Source organism: Medicago sativa, chromosome 1 (genome assembly GCF_051527215.1).
Source record: "Medicago sativa cultivar Bolivia chromosome 1, Bolivia_mono, whole genome shotgun sequence".
NCBI classification, from domain to species: Eukaryota; Viridiplantae; Streptophyta; class Magnoliopsida; order Fabales; family Fabaceae; genus Medicago; species Medicago sativa.
This window is the reverse complement of record NC_140749.1, coordinates 862,143-876,615: the sequence shown is the minus strand read 5'-3', so window position 1 is coordinate 876,615 and position 14,473 is coordinate 862,143. Positions and strand designations below refer to the sequence as shown.

Genomic DNA, 14,473 nt, shown 5'->3' with positions numbered 1-14,473 from the left:
ATTCAATGCAAATTGGCCACATTATGGCCTTCCTAGTAAAAAATGGTCGAAAACGAGTAATGTCCTAAATTAACGAGGAGATTTTCTTAACCTCCATTTTGGTCTTATTTTTAGAGAATGCAAAAATATCACATGGAAGTCGTTGTTATGTTGTTTACCTATCCAACGAATTGTCACATGCTAAGATTCAATACAAATCGGCCACTTTATGGCCTTCCTAGTAAAAAATGGTCGAAAACGAGTAATGTCCTAAATTGACGAGGAGATTTTCTTAACCTCCATTTTGGCCGAATTTTTAGAGAATGCAAAAATATACCATGGAAGTCGTAGTTATGTTGTTTACCTATCCAACGAATTGTCACATGCTAAGATTCAATGCAAATCGGCCACATTATGGCCTTCCTAGTAAAAAATGGTCGAAAACGAGTAATGTCCTAAATTAACGAGGAGATTTTCTTGACCTCCATTTTGGCCGAATTTTAAGAGAATGCAAAAATATCCCATGGAAGTCGTAGTTATGTTGTTTACCTATCCAACGAATTGTCACATGCTAAGATTCAATGCAAATCGGCCACATTATGGCCTTCCTAGTAAAAAAGGGTCAAAAACGAGTAATGTCCTAAATTAACGAGGATATTTTCTTAACCTCCATTTTGGCCGAATATTTAGAGAATGTAAAAATATCCCGTGGAAATCGTAGCTTTGTTGTTTACCTATCCAACGAATTGTCACATGCTAAGATTCAATACAAACCGGCCACTTTATGGCCTTCCTAGTAAAAAAGGGTCGAAAACGAGTAATGTCCTAAAATAACGAGGAGATTTTCTTAACCTCCATTTTGGCCGAATTTTTAGAGAATGCAAAAATATCCCATGGAAGTCGTTGTTATGTTGTTTACCTATCCAACGAATTGTCACATGCTAAGATTAAATACAAACCGGCCACTTTATGGCCTTCCTAGTAAAAAAGGGTCGAAAACGAGTAATGTCCTAAATTAACGAGGAGATTTTCTTAACCTCCATTTTGGCCGAATTTTTAGAGAATGCAAAAATACCCCATGGAAGTCGTAGCTATGTTGTTTACCTATCCAACGAATTGTCACATGCTAAGATTCAATACAAATCGGCCACTTTATGGCCTTCCTAGTTAAAAAGGGTCGAAAACAGTAATTTCCTAAAATAACGAGGAGATTTTCTTAACCTCCATTTTGGCCGAATTTTTAGAGAATGCAAAAATACCCCATGGAAGTCGTTGTTATGTTGTTTACCTATCCAACGAATTGTCACATGCTAAGATTCAATACAAATCGGCCACTTTATGGCCTTCCTAGTAAAAAAGGGTCGAAAACAGTAATGTCCTAAAATAACGAGGAGATTTTCTTGTCCTCCATTTTGGCCGAATTTTTAGAGAATGCAAAAATATCCCATGGAAGTCGTAGTTATGTTGTTTACCTATCCAGCGAATTGTCACATGCTAAGATTCAATGCATATCGGCCACATTATGGCCTTCCTAGTAAAAAATGGTCGAAAACGAGTAATGTCCTAAATTAACGAGGAGATTTTCTTAACCTCCATTTTGGCCTAATTTTTAGAGAATGCAAAAATATCCCATGGAAGTCGTTGTTATGTTGTTTACCTATCCAACGAATTGTCACATGCTAAGATTAAATACAAACCGGCCACTTTATGGCCTTCCTAGTAAAAAAGGGTCGAAAACGAGTAATGTCCTAAATTAACGAGGAGATTTTCTTAACCTCCATTTTGGCCGAATTTTTAGAGAATGCAAAAATACCCCATGGAAGTCGTAGCTATGTTGTTTACCTATCCAACGAATTGTCACATGCTAAGATTCAATACAAATCGGCCACTTTATGGCCTTCCTAGTTAAAAAGGGTCGAAAACAGTAATTTCCTAAAATAACGAGGAGATTTTCTAAACCTCCATTTTGGCCGAATTTTTAGAGAATGCAAAAATACCCCATGGAAGTCGTTGTTATGTTGTTTACCTATCCAACGAATTGTAACATGCTAAGATTCAATACAAATCGGCCACTTTATGGCCTTCCTAGTAAAAAAGGGTCGAAAACAGTAATGTCCTAAAATAACGAGGAGATTTTCTTGTCCTCCATTTTGGCCGAATTTTTAGAGAATGCAAAAATATCCCATGGAAGTCGTAGTTATGTTGTTTACCTATCCAGCGAATTGTCACATGCTAAGATTCAATGCATATCGGCCACATTATGGCCTTCCTAGTAAAAAATGGTCGAAAACGAGTAATGTCCTAAATTAACGAGGAGATTTTCTTGACGTCCATTTTGGCCGAATTTTAAGAGAATGCAAAAATATCCCACGGAAGTCGTAGTTATGTTGGTTACCTATCCAACGAATTGTCACATGCTAAGATTCAATGCAAATTGGCCACATTATGGCCTTCCTAGTAAAAAATGGTCGAAAACGAGTAATGTCCTAAATTAACGAGGAGATTTTCTTAACCTCCATTTTGGTCTTATTTTTAGAGAATGCAAAACTATCACATGGAAGTCGTTGTTATGTTGTTTACCTATCCAACGAATTGTCACATGCTAAGATTCAATGCAAATCGGCCACATTATGGCCTTCCTAGTAAAAAATGGTCGAAAACGAGTAATGTCCTAAATTAACGAGGAGATTTTCTTAACCTCCATTTTGGCCGAATTTTTAGAGAATGCAAAAATATACCATGGAAGTCGTAGTTATGTTGTTTACCTATCCAATGAATTGTCACATGCTAAGATTCAATGCAAATCGGCCACATTATGGCCTTCCTAGTAAAAAATGGTCGAAAACGAGTAATGTCCTAAATTAACGAGGAGATTTTCTTAACCTCCATTTTGGCCTAATTTTTAGAGAATGCAAAAATATCACATGGAAGTCGTTGTTATGTTGTTTACCTATCCAACGAATTGTCACATGCTACGATTCAATACAAACCGGCCACTTTATGGCCTTCCTAGTTAAAAAGGGTCGAAAACAGTAATTTCCTAAAATAACGAGGAGATTTTCTTAACCTCCATTTTGGCCGAATTTTTAGAGAATGCAAAAATACCCCATGGAAGTCGTTGTTATGTTGTTTACCTATCCAACGAATTGTCACATGCTAAGATTCAATACAAATCGGCCACTTTATGGCCTTCCTAGTAAAAAAGGGTCGAAAACAGTAATGTCCTAAAATAACGAGGAGATTTTCTTGTCCTCCATTTTGGCCGAATTTTTAGAGAATGCAAAAATATCCCATGGAAGTCGTAGTTATGTTGTTTACCTATCCAGCGAATTGTCACATGCTAAGATTCAATGCATATCGGCCACATTATGGCCTTCCTAGTAAAAAATGGTCGAAAACGAGTAATGTCCTAAATTAACGAGGAGATTTTCTTAACCTCCATTTTGGCCTAATTTTTAGAGAATGCAGAAATATCCCATGGAAGTCGTTGTTATGTTGTTTACCTATCCAACGAATTGTCACATGCTAAGATTAAATACAAACCGGCCACTTTATGGCCTTCCTAGTAAAAAAGGGTCGAAAACGAGTAATGTCCTAAATTAACGAGGAGATTTTCTTAACCTCCATTTTGGCCGAATTTTTAGAGAATGCAAAAATACCCCATGGAAGTCGTAGCTATGTTGTTTACCTATCCAACGAATTGTCACATGCTAAGATTCAATACAAATCGGCCACTTTATGGCCTTCCTAGTTAAAAAGGGTCGAAAACAGTAATTTCCTAAAATAACGAGGAGATTTTCTAAACCTCCATTTTGGCCGAATTTTTAGAGAATGCAAAAATACCCCATGGAAGTCGTTGTTATGTTGTTTACCTATCCAACGAATTGTCACATGCTAAGATTCAATACAAATCGGCCACTTTATGGCCTTCCTAGTAAAAAAGGGTCGAAAACAGTAATGTCCTAAAATAACGAGGAGATTTTCTTGTCCTCCATTTTGGCCGAATTTTTAGAGAATGCAAAAATATCCCATGGAAGTCGTAGTTATGTTGTTTACCTATCCAGCGAATTGTCACATGCTAAGATTCAATGCATATCGGCCACATTATGGCCTTCCTAGTAAAAAATGGTCGAAAACGAGTAATGTCCTAAATTAACGAGGAGATTTTCTTGACGTCCATTTTGGCCGAATTTTAAGAGAATGCAAAAATATCCCACGGAAGTCGTAGTTATGTTGGTTACCTATCCAACGAATTGTCACATGCTAAGATTCAATGCAAATTGGCCACATTATGGCCTTCCTAGTAAAAAATGGTCGAAAACGAGTAATGTCCTAAATTAACGAGGAGATTTTCTTAACCTCCATTTTGGTCTTATTTTTAGAGAATGCAAAACTATCACATGGAAGTCGTTGTTATGTTGTTTACCTATCCAACGAATTGTCACATGCTAAGATTCAATGCAAATCGGCCACATTATGGCCTTCCTAGTAAAAAATGGTCGAAAACGAGTAATGTCCTAAATTAACGAGGAGATTTTCTTAACCTCCATTTTGGCCGAATTTTTAGAGAATGCAAAAATATACCATGGAAGTCGTAGTTATGTTGTTTACCTATCCAATGAATTGTCACATGCTAAGATTCAATGCAAATCGGCCACATTATGGCCTTCCTAGTAAAAAATGGTCGAAAACGAGTAATGTCCTAAATTAACGAGGAGATTTTCTTAACCTCCATTTTGGCCTAATTTTTAGAGAATGCAAAAATATCACATGGAAGTCGTTGTTATGTTGTTTACCTATCCAACGAATTGTCACATGCTACGATTCAATACAAACCGGCCACTTTATGGCCTTCCTAGTTAAAAAGGGTCGAAAACAGTAATTTCCTAAAATAACGAGGAGATTTTCTTAACCTCCATTTTGGCCGAATTTTTAGAGAATGCAAAAATACCCCATGGAAGTCGTTGTTATGTTGTTTACCTATCCAACGAATTGTCACATGCTAAGATTCAATACAAATCGGCCACTTTATGGCCTTCCTAGTAAAAAAGGGTCGAAAACAGTAATGTCCTAAAATAACGAGGAGATTTTCTTGTCCTCCATTTTGGCCGAATTTTTAGAGAATGCAAAAATATCCCATGGAAGTCGTAGTTATGTTGTTTACCTATCCAGCGAATTGTCACATGCTAAGATTCAATGCATATCGGCCACATTATGGCCTTCCTAGTAAAAAATGGTCGAAAACGAGTAATGTCCTAAATTAACGAGGAGATTTTCTTAACCTCCATTTTGGCCTAATTTTTAGAGAATGCAGAAATATCCCATGGAAGTCGTTGTTATGTTGTTTACCTATCCAACGAATTGTCACATGCTAAGATTAAATACAAACCGGCCACTTTATGGCCTTCCTAGTAAAAAAGGGTCGAAAACGAGTAATGTCCTAAATTAACGAGGAGATTTTCTTAACCTCCATTTTGGCCGAATTTTTAGAGAATGCAAAAATACCCCATGGAAGTCGTAGCTATGTTGTTTACCTATCCAACGAATTGTCACATGCTAAGATTCAATACAAATCGGCCACTTTATGGCCTTCCTAGTTAAAAAGGGTCGAAAACAGTAATTTCCTAAAATAACGAGGAGATTTTCTAAACCTCCATTTTGGCCGAATTTTTAGAGAATGCAAAAATACCCCATGGAAGTCGTTGTTATGTTGTTTACCTATCCAACGAATTGTCACATGCTAAGATTCAATACAAATCGGCCACTTTATGGCCTTCCTAGTAAAAAAGGGTCGAAAACAGTAATGTCCTAAAATAACGAGGAGATTTTCTTGTCCTCCATTTTGGCCGAATTTTTAGAGAATGCAAAAATATCCCATGGAAGTCGTAGTTATGTTGTTTACCTATCCAGCGAATTGTCACATGCTAAGATTCAATGCATATCGGCCACATTATGGCCTTCCTAGTAAAAAATGGTCGAAAACGAGTAATGTCCTAAATTAACGAGGAGATTTTCTTGACGTCCATTTTGGCCGAATTTTAAGAGAATGCAAAAATATCCCACGGAAGTCGTAGTTATGTTGGTTACCTATCCAACGAATTGTCACATGCTAAGATTCAATGCAAATTGGCCACATTATGGCCTTCCTAGTAAAAAATGGTCGAAAACGAGTAATGTCCTAAATTAACGAGGAGATTTTCTTAACCTCCATTTTGGTCTTATTTTTAGAGAATGCAAAACTATCACATGGAAGTCGTTGTTATGTTGTTTACCTATCCAACGAATTGTCACATGCTAAGATTCAATGCAAATCGGCCACATTATGGCCTTCCTAGTAAAAAATGGTCGAAAACGAGTAATGTCCTAAATTAACGAGGAGATTTTCTTAACCTCCATTTTGGCCGAATTTTTAGAGAATGCAAAAATATACCATGGAAGTCGTAGTTATGTTGTTTACCTATCCAATGAATTGTCACATGCTAAGATTCAATGCAAATCGGCCACATTATGGCCTTCCTAGTAAAAAATGGTCGAAAACGAGTAATGTCCTAAATTAACGAGGAGATTTTCTTAACCTCCATTTTGGCCTAATTTTTAGAGAATGCAAAAATATCACATGGAAGTCGTTGTTATGTTGTTTACCTATCCAACGAATTGTCACATGCTACGATTCAATACAAACCGGCCACTTTATGGCCTTCCTAGTTAAAAAGGGTCGAAAACAGTAATTTCCTAAAATAACGAGGAGATTTTCTTAACCTCCATTTTGGCCGAATTTTTAGAGAATGCAAAAATACCCCATGGAAGTCGTTGTTATGTTGTTTACCTATCCAACGAATTGTCACATGCTAAGATTCAATACAAATCGGCCACTTTATGGCCTTCCTAGTAAAAAAGGGTCGAAAACAGTAATGTCCTAAAATAACGAGGAGATTTTCTTGTCCTCCATTTTGGCCGAATTTTTAGAGAATGCAAAAATATCCCATGGAAGTCGTAGTTATGTTGTTTACCTATCCAGCGAATTGTCACATGCTAAGATTCAATGCATATCGGCCACATTATGGCCTTCCTAGTAAAAAATGGTCGAAAACGAGTAATGTCCTAAATTAACGAGGAGATTTTCTTAACCTCCATTTTGGCCTAATTTTTAGAGAATGCAGAAATATCCCATGGAAGTCGTTGTTATGTTGTTTACCTATCCAACGAATTGTCACATGCTAAGATTAAATACAAACCGGCCACTTTATGGCCTTCCTAGTAAAAAAGGGTCGAAAACGAGTAATGTCCTAAATTAACGAGGAGATTTTCTTAACCTCCATTTTGGCCGAATTTTTAGAGAATGCAAAAATACCCCATGGAAGTCGTAGCTATGTTGTTTACCTATCCAACGAATTGTCACATGCTAAGATTCAATACAAATCGGCCACTTTATGGCCTTCCTAGTTAAAAAGGGTCGAAAACAGTAATTTCCTAAAATAACGAGGAGATTTTCTAAACCTCCATGATAGATCTCTGGCAAGTGCACCAAATACTATCGAAGTAGTAAAAATATCGTTCCCACGAGGACTGTTTTTAACTTCAATAATTCAATTTCGTTATATAATTAGGATGTATAAAATTTATTTTGTTTTGCCACTAGGCGGTAGATTTGGTTTGATTTTAATTAAATCAAGAAACAGAAAAGATTTGATTAAGAAAATAGGAGAGAAAGATGAGATCAGATCCGTCGAATCCTCTAAGTTCCCCTAATTGGTCTACTGCACCTATTTGTTATGAACCCTCTTCTAGTTTACGATGATTAACAAATTAGCCCTAATCAATCCCTTGAGTTAGGACCCTCTTCTTAAACTACAGCCCCTAATTCCTTAGGTGGTCTAATAATTCTTGAAGGTTTTACCGAACGTTAACCTATTATCACTAACAAACGATTATCTATTCCTAGACTAATCCTGTTTATTAGAACAATTCAATTAGGTCTAAGTTGAAAGCCATGGTCAGTGGTCATTCATTCTCACGAAAACAAGTTATATGTGATCAAGATATAAAAAGCATTAAGAACAATTGAATTGAATAAACTAGAATTGAATTCATAAACAAAATAGAGTTTCACAGCAACATGTGTCAATTAGGGTTACAAAGATTCATCTCGGATCTAATCTCTAAGAGATTTAGCTACTCATAATCGAGTTTACAAATAGCATAATCAATGAAATAATTAAAACATACATGAATTGGTAAAAGGATGAAGAAATCGCCCTTCTAGCCGTCTCCGATGTCTCAAAATCGCACTTTGCTCTCCAAAATCGTAACCCTTGTTCTTCAGCTTGAGTGCAGTATTTATAGAAGTCATGGGCCTGACCCATCAAAATCGCGCCGCGCCTTGTTAATTGGCGTGCCGCGATTTCCCCTTTACAGGAAGTGTGTATTTTTGCTTCAAAAATCGCAGCACGGCTTGAAATTGGCGTGGCGCGATTTCCTTCGAACAGACTTCAAATTTTAAGCTTTTTGCACTCCAGAACAGTATAAATTGCATGAGAACTCTATCAAAATGTCACAATAAGTCCCTAATATTACGTAATGACAGAATGTCATCACAACCCCAAACTTAAACCATTCCTTGTCCTCAAGGAATTTGCTTGCAACAGTGACAAACGACAGTAAAATAACAGTTACCTGACAAAACGATAGTACCCAAAAGTTCATTCTCCTTCTAGCTAAAGATGAGCTAGTTTGACTTGTTCGCATCCACCAATTCACAACTCCTCGCATCAAATTGAAACAGGGTTCTACCAGTCGACATGCAGGTCTACATATTACCATACGCTTGAAAAGTTTCTAAATATCAATCAAAGTCAATATCATTACACACTTTTGAGGTCTTTAGGGTTATAACGGGGCTTAGGTGAAAGGTGGGATATATTTGGATAAGTAGGCTACACAAAATTTGAGTTAGGCATTCCTACGGAAGTTATAGCACAAAATTCAATCCTTCAATCATTCACCTTGTGGAATAACAATCAATGCAAAGGTACTAGAGAATATTTTTAACATTTAGGGACAATCGAGTTTGAAGTTACTCGGATTTTAAATGTTTTGTCCCTTTTTCATCATTCAATTTCTTTTTTTTTTTTTTTTTTTTTGATACACCATTTTTGTGTATATTTTGCATGACAATCTCATATTTCTTTCATTTTTGTTCTCTTATTCTCTAGTACCCCCACCCCAAACTTAGTTGGTTGCAAATTCCAATAGCAACCCCAAACTTAATCTTTAGCAACATTCTACAATGCCTTAACTCAGAAATTCATTAAGGGATAAGTCCTAAAAAGTCTCTAGGCTTGTAATGTAGTTTGTCACCGAACAAAAAGTTCTAATCCTACCGGCTCACAATTGGTTAAGAAAGGATAAATTCAGCAAATTAAAACAGGGTAGGCTTCAAAAAGGCTCACAGGACCAAGCACTTTTGCCTCAGTGTGTAATTGACAAAGACCAATCAATAATAGAGAAACAATGCAAGTTCTAGAAATGTAGTTGCATGGAAAACTAATCTAAATATAAGTAAATTGAAAAACAAGATTTGGCAATGAACCTTATGGCTGAGATTTCTGGGAGTATGTGACTACCTAGCAACGCCGTACACTTCGCCTTTGAATCAAGTCACCCCTCCTTTAGAACTTTTGGAATACCGTTTCATCAAACAACTGTTACTAAACTGGAATAGGTCACATGAAACAAAACAAATTCATTAATAATAAACAAGTGCAGGAGCAATTACAATAGGGAAATAAGTTCAATGGACTTCGACATTAAAAAGAAAATAAAAAGAAAATACATCAAAAGATAAATGACTGAAAAATAAAATACAAAGCAGAAAATGCTAATCCATCAGTAGATCAGCCCATGTCTTGATCATCATCCGAGTGTCCAGCCCCCGGTGTCCTCAATCCTTCGAAGATGCCATCCCCTTGATCTTGCTCGGTGTTGTTGAAATCATCAGTGATTTCCCTCCTCATGCGCAGCCCATATTCTTCTTGATGTGTAAAATATTGCTCCATGCGCTCACGGGAGCCTCCAAACCTCTCATAAGACCCACTAATTGGACCCATATGCAATTGAGCCTCCGCAGCAAACGCAGCTGAGAACCTAGGACGGTTCACCCACAGCTGGTCCGAAGTCTCATTCATCCAATTAGCTTGCACATGCATGAATTCCTCAAGCTTTGGATGAAGAGGAGCATAACCCCCTTGGCTACTACTCCCTCCTTGCTCCATTTGTTGTTGCCTTGCTGCTTCCCTCTCTCTCTCCTTGATGTAGCCTTCATATTTCTTGACAAACCCATCCATGACCGAGTCGGTGATCGGCTTCATATTGCTTGTGTTGAGATCACTATCATAAGCCGGCACCAACTGTTGCTCACACAACCAATTAATTAAGCTTCCATGTCCCAACTGTGTGGTGTTCCCGGTTGCTAGATCATGAAGACTATTGGCCAAGAGGCGGCCAATATCTATAGGGTGCCCCTTGATGATGGCATAGGCAGCAAGCACCCTCTTGAGAGGAATTTCAGAGGTGCAAGATGCACTCTCAAGAGTCTGGACCACATATGATACCCACGCCTTGGGTACCGGCAGCATCTCCGCATAAGTAAGCATCCGGGACTTTTTCCAAGTCGACCCAGGCCTACACATTGTTGTGATGATCTCATCAAATGTATCCTCCGTGATGGCAAATCTTTCCCTCCTCAGTTTTTCTACCCAACACTCCTCCGGTGCTTGAACATTCAGCCATGCGTTGAGAGCATCCGGGCTGAAATCAATATACTTCCCTCGAACAAAAGATTGAAAGGGTGTATCGGACACCCTTGCATTTGCAAAGAATTCGACGATCACCGTTTTGTTGTTTGCCTCGTCGATCATTTCATTCAATCTCGTCCACCCCCTCCTTCTTAATTCAGACTCAAAGAAAGGATATTTCACTAGTTTTGTGAAATCAAACTTCCTCTCCCCTATGACTTCGAAACTTTTCATAGATTGATGGAACTCTTGGGCTAGGTCATTGATGAAATGGATGGCGTTTTCTGGTGGTTCGGATGCGGCACGAGGACGTTTGGATTTGCTTGAGGATGGCTTGGGGTTGGTGGCTTTCTTGGAGCGGGTGTTTCTTTGGTTTGAGGCCATTTGTGAGTGAAAGGAAGATGGTGAATAGAAAATTTGTGGAGTTTTGGAAAATTGGTGAATTGTGGAGGTTTAGGTTGATGAATGGATGATGAATTTGTGGTTTGATGATGGTTAGGAAGTGAAAATTGAGATGAAGATGAAGAGAATTCGTGAATGGAAGTTTAGGGAAGTTTTGGTAGAGAAAGGTAAGAAGAATGGAATGAAAATGATGATGAACAGTGAAGAATTTATAGGCCTGTTTGGGCAAAATCGCGGCACGCCAAAATGCAAGGCGCGGCGCGATTTTGCGTTGCAACGGTCAATAACGGGCAGATTTTGTAACGGCTAGTAACGGATAGTTCCAACGGCTATTTTTTTTTCACAAAACAGTCAAAATCGCGCCGCGCCATGTATATAGGCGTGCCGCGATTTTGGTGAAACAGGGGGTAATTCCTTGCTTTCTCAGGCCAAAAATTTTGTTTTCTTGAAAAATGCCTGAGTCCCTTGGATTTTTGAAAAACTTTTGAGGAGAGAATCATGCAAGACATCAGTACCTTGCATGATTTTCTTGGCAAGAGGTATCTTTGAACAAAATTTTAAAACTTCCCTGCCTTGTATTAAAAGAAAAGAAAAATATTTTTGTGTTTTTATTTTTGAAAGCAATAAAATCATACCTGAAAAATAAATAGTGGGTTGCCTCCCACTCAGCGCTTCTTTATCGTCACTAGCTTGACTGATGACTATTTCTAAGGATCATATGATGTGGCTCCCTCTTCATTGTTTGGGAGTCCTCCTTTACGGTACCGTTTCAGCTTTTGTTCCTTACCCTTGAAAGTTCCTTGTGCACCAGACTTCTTTAGGTCTACAGCTTCATCAACAGGCTTGTTTCTTGCCAACCCTTCGTCACAGTACCTCCTAATTCTTTCCAAAGTATCAGAGAGAGTTGAATGCATACACCATCGAAAAGCAGCCGGCCCATTACGCATCCCATAGGGAATCCTTCTATAAGCCAATTTACCACCTGGACCAGTGGTAATAGTCTTTATTTCATTTTTACCAGTTGTCAATCCCCCATACTTGTTGTCACGGATGTCTCCTGATGATTGTTGGTGCATCTGTTCTTTGCTTACTTCCAGTTGCTTAACACCCTCTATCTTTCCAAGATCTTCAATCACTTCTTGTCTATCTATAGATTCCACACTTTCCACCTCCGTAGATTGAATAGATTGAGATTCAAGTGTTTTATCTTCGACAGTTTCTTCCACAACATCAATCCGGTAACACTTGGGATTCTCATCTTGGTGTTTCATTGCCTCAAAGATATTGAAGACTACCTGCTCCTTATGGAATCTCAACATTAGCTCTCCACGCTCAACATCAATCAAAGCACGACCAGTTGCAAGGAAAGGTCTCCCTAGAATGAGTGGCATGTCTTCATCTTCAGCCATATCTAGGACCACAAAATCTGCTGGGAACACCAAGTCATTAACCTTGACTAGCACATCTTCAAGTATACCGAAAGGGTAAGAGATTGACCGATCAGCTAAAGTGATGGTCATTCTTGTTGGTTTTGGTTCCCCACATTTAAGCTTCTTCATCATTGAAAGTGGCATCAGATTTATACTTGCTCCCAAATCACATAAAGCTCTTCCAATGTCTACCGGTCCAATTGAACAAGGGATAGTAAAAGCACCAGGATCCTTCAGCTTAGGTGGCAACTTCTTTTGAAGAATAGCACTACAATTCTCAGAAAGTGCTATGTTCTCATCATCCTTAGGCTTCCTTCGTTTAGTCAACAAGTCTTTCATGAACTTAGCATACAACGGCATTTGATCAAGGGCTTCACCGAAAGGAATATTCACCTGAAGTTGTGAGAAAAGTTGCATGAACTTCTTGAATTGGCCTTCATCCTTTTCTTTCTTCTTCGAAAGGTGAGGGTATGGAAGCTTCACATATGATGGAATAACCTGTGGTTTGTCTCCATCTTTCAAAATTTGACTCTTCGACTTCCTCAAGATTGAATCTTCATCAATTAATCTCTCACTTTTTTCTCCCTCTATTTTTTTCTTCCTTTCGTTTTCAACTACTCCATGATCATTTTCTTTTTCAACTACATCCTCATCATTCTTTTCAACTACATCATTCTCCTCCACCTCAACTACTTCATCAACCTTCTTTGGAGCTTTTGGAACTAAAGGTGTCAAAACCTTTTTGCTCCTCAGTTCAATAGCATTGCAAGACTCATTCTTAGGGTTATCTTTAGTGTTACCTGAGAATCCGCCTTTGTTTTGTTCAGCCAACTGCTTAGCTAATTGCCCCAGTTGAGTTTCAAGCATCTTCCTAGAAGCTTCATTGTTCTTTCTTTCAGCTTCTTGACTCTTCTTCATCTCTTCAAAGTTGCCTTGAGTCATCTTCATGAAGTTCATCATAGTTTCCTCAAGAGCTGATGGCTTCCTTTGTTGTTGTTGAGGAGGAGTTAGCATCTGAGAGTTCAAAGCATTGTTGTTTGAGTAGCTTAGATTTGGATGCTTATTAATGCCTGAATTGTAGTATTGATTCTGCCTTTGATATCCTCCCATGAAGTTAGCTTCTTCACTTGATCCTTCCGGAACACATTCACCGTTGGGATGTTCTTCACCACATAAGTCACATTTGATTGCAGCCACTTGTTGTTGCTTATGAGCCAAAGTGAAGCCTTGAAACTCCTTAGTTAGAGCTTCGATCTGTTTGTTCATTGCTGCTTGGTTGGCAAGGATAGCAGTTTGTTCACTTACCCCAAACACTCCTCTTTCTTTCTTTTTAGCTTGATCACGATACTCATTGCCAGCCATGTTTTCAATTAGAGCTTGAACTTCATGATCAGTTTTACTTTTGAGACTACCTCCCGCGGAAGCATCTAAGAACATTCGAGTGTTTGGTGTTACCCCCTCAGTGAAGATTTGGAGGTATTGCTTCTCGGTGAACTCATGATTAGGGCATCTCTTGAGAAGTAAGTTGAATCGCTCCCAAGCATCGTACAATGATTCACCTTCTCCTTGCTTGAAGTTAGAGATCTCCATCTTCTTGTCCCAATACTTAGACATAGGGAAGTATTTCTCCAAGAACTTCAGCTCTAACTCTTCCCATGTTTGGACAGTCCCGTTTGGAATTGTTAGCAACCAATCTTTTGCTCTTCCCGTCAAGGTGAAAGGAAACAGCCTTAGCTTCTTTTGTGCTTCAGTCACGGTGGCTGGTTGCACACAAAACTCACAGGTTTCAGCAAAACGGCTCAAGTGTTCATGAGGACTCATAGCTTCAGTCCCATCGAATTGCTTGTCCCTCAAACCATTGAGGACAGT

At 38.4% G+C, this 14,473-nt stretch overlaps 1 non-coding gene across 1 annotated transcript; it reads left to right on the top strand.

The window, feature by feature from the left end:
* Positions 1 to 14,096: 14,096 nt before the first annotated feature.
* Positions 14,097 to 14,203, top strand: LOC146951654 (small nucleolar RNA R71). The gene has a single exon (XR_015025256.1). It is a non-coding gene; the product is annotated as a small nucleolar RNA R71 (small nucleolar RNA).
* The last annotated feature ends 270 nt before the right edge of the window (positions 14,204 to 14,473 follow it).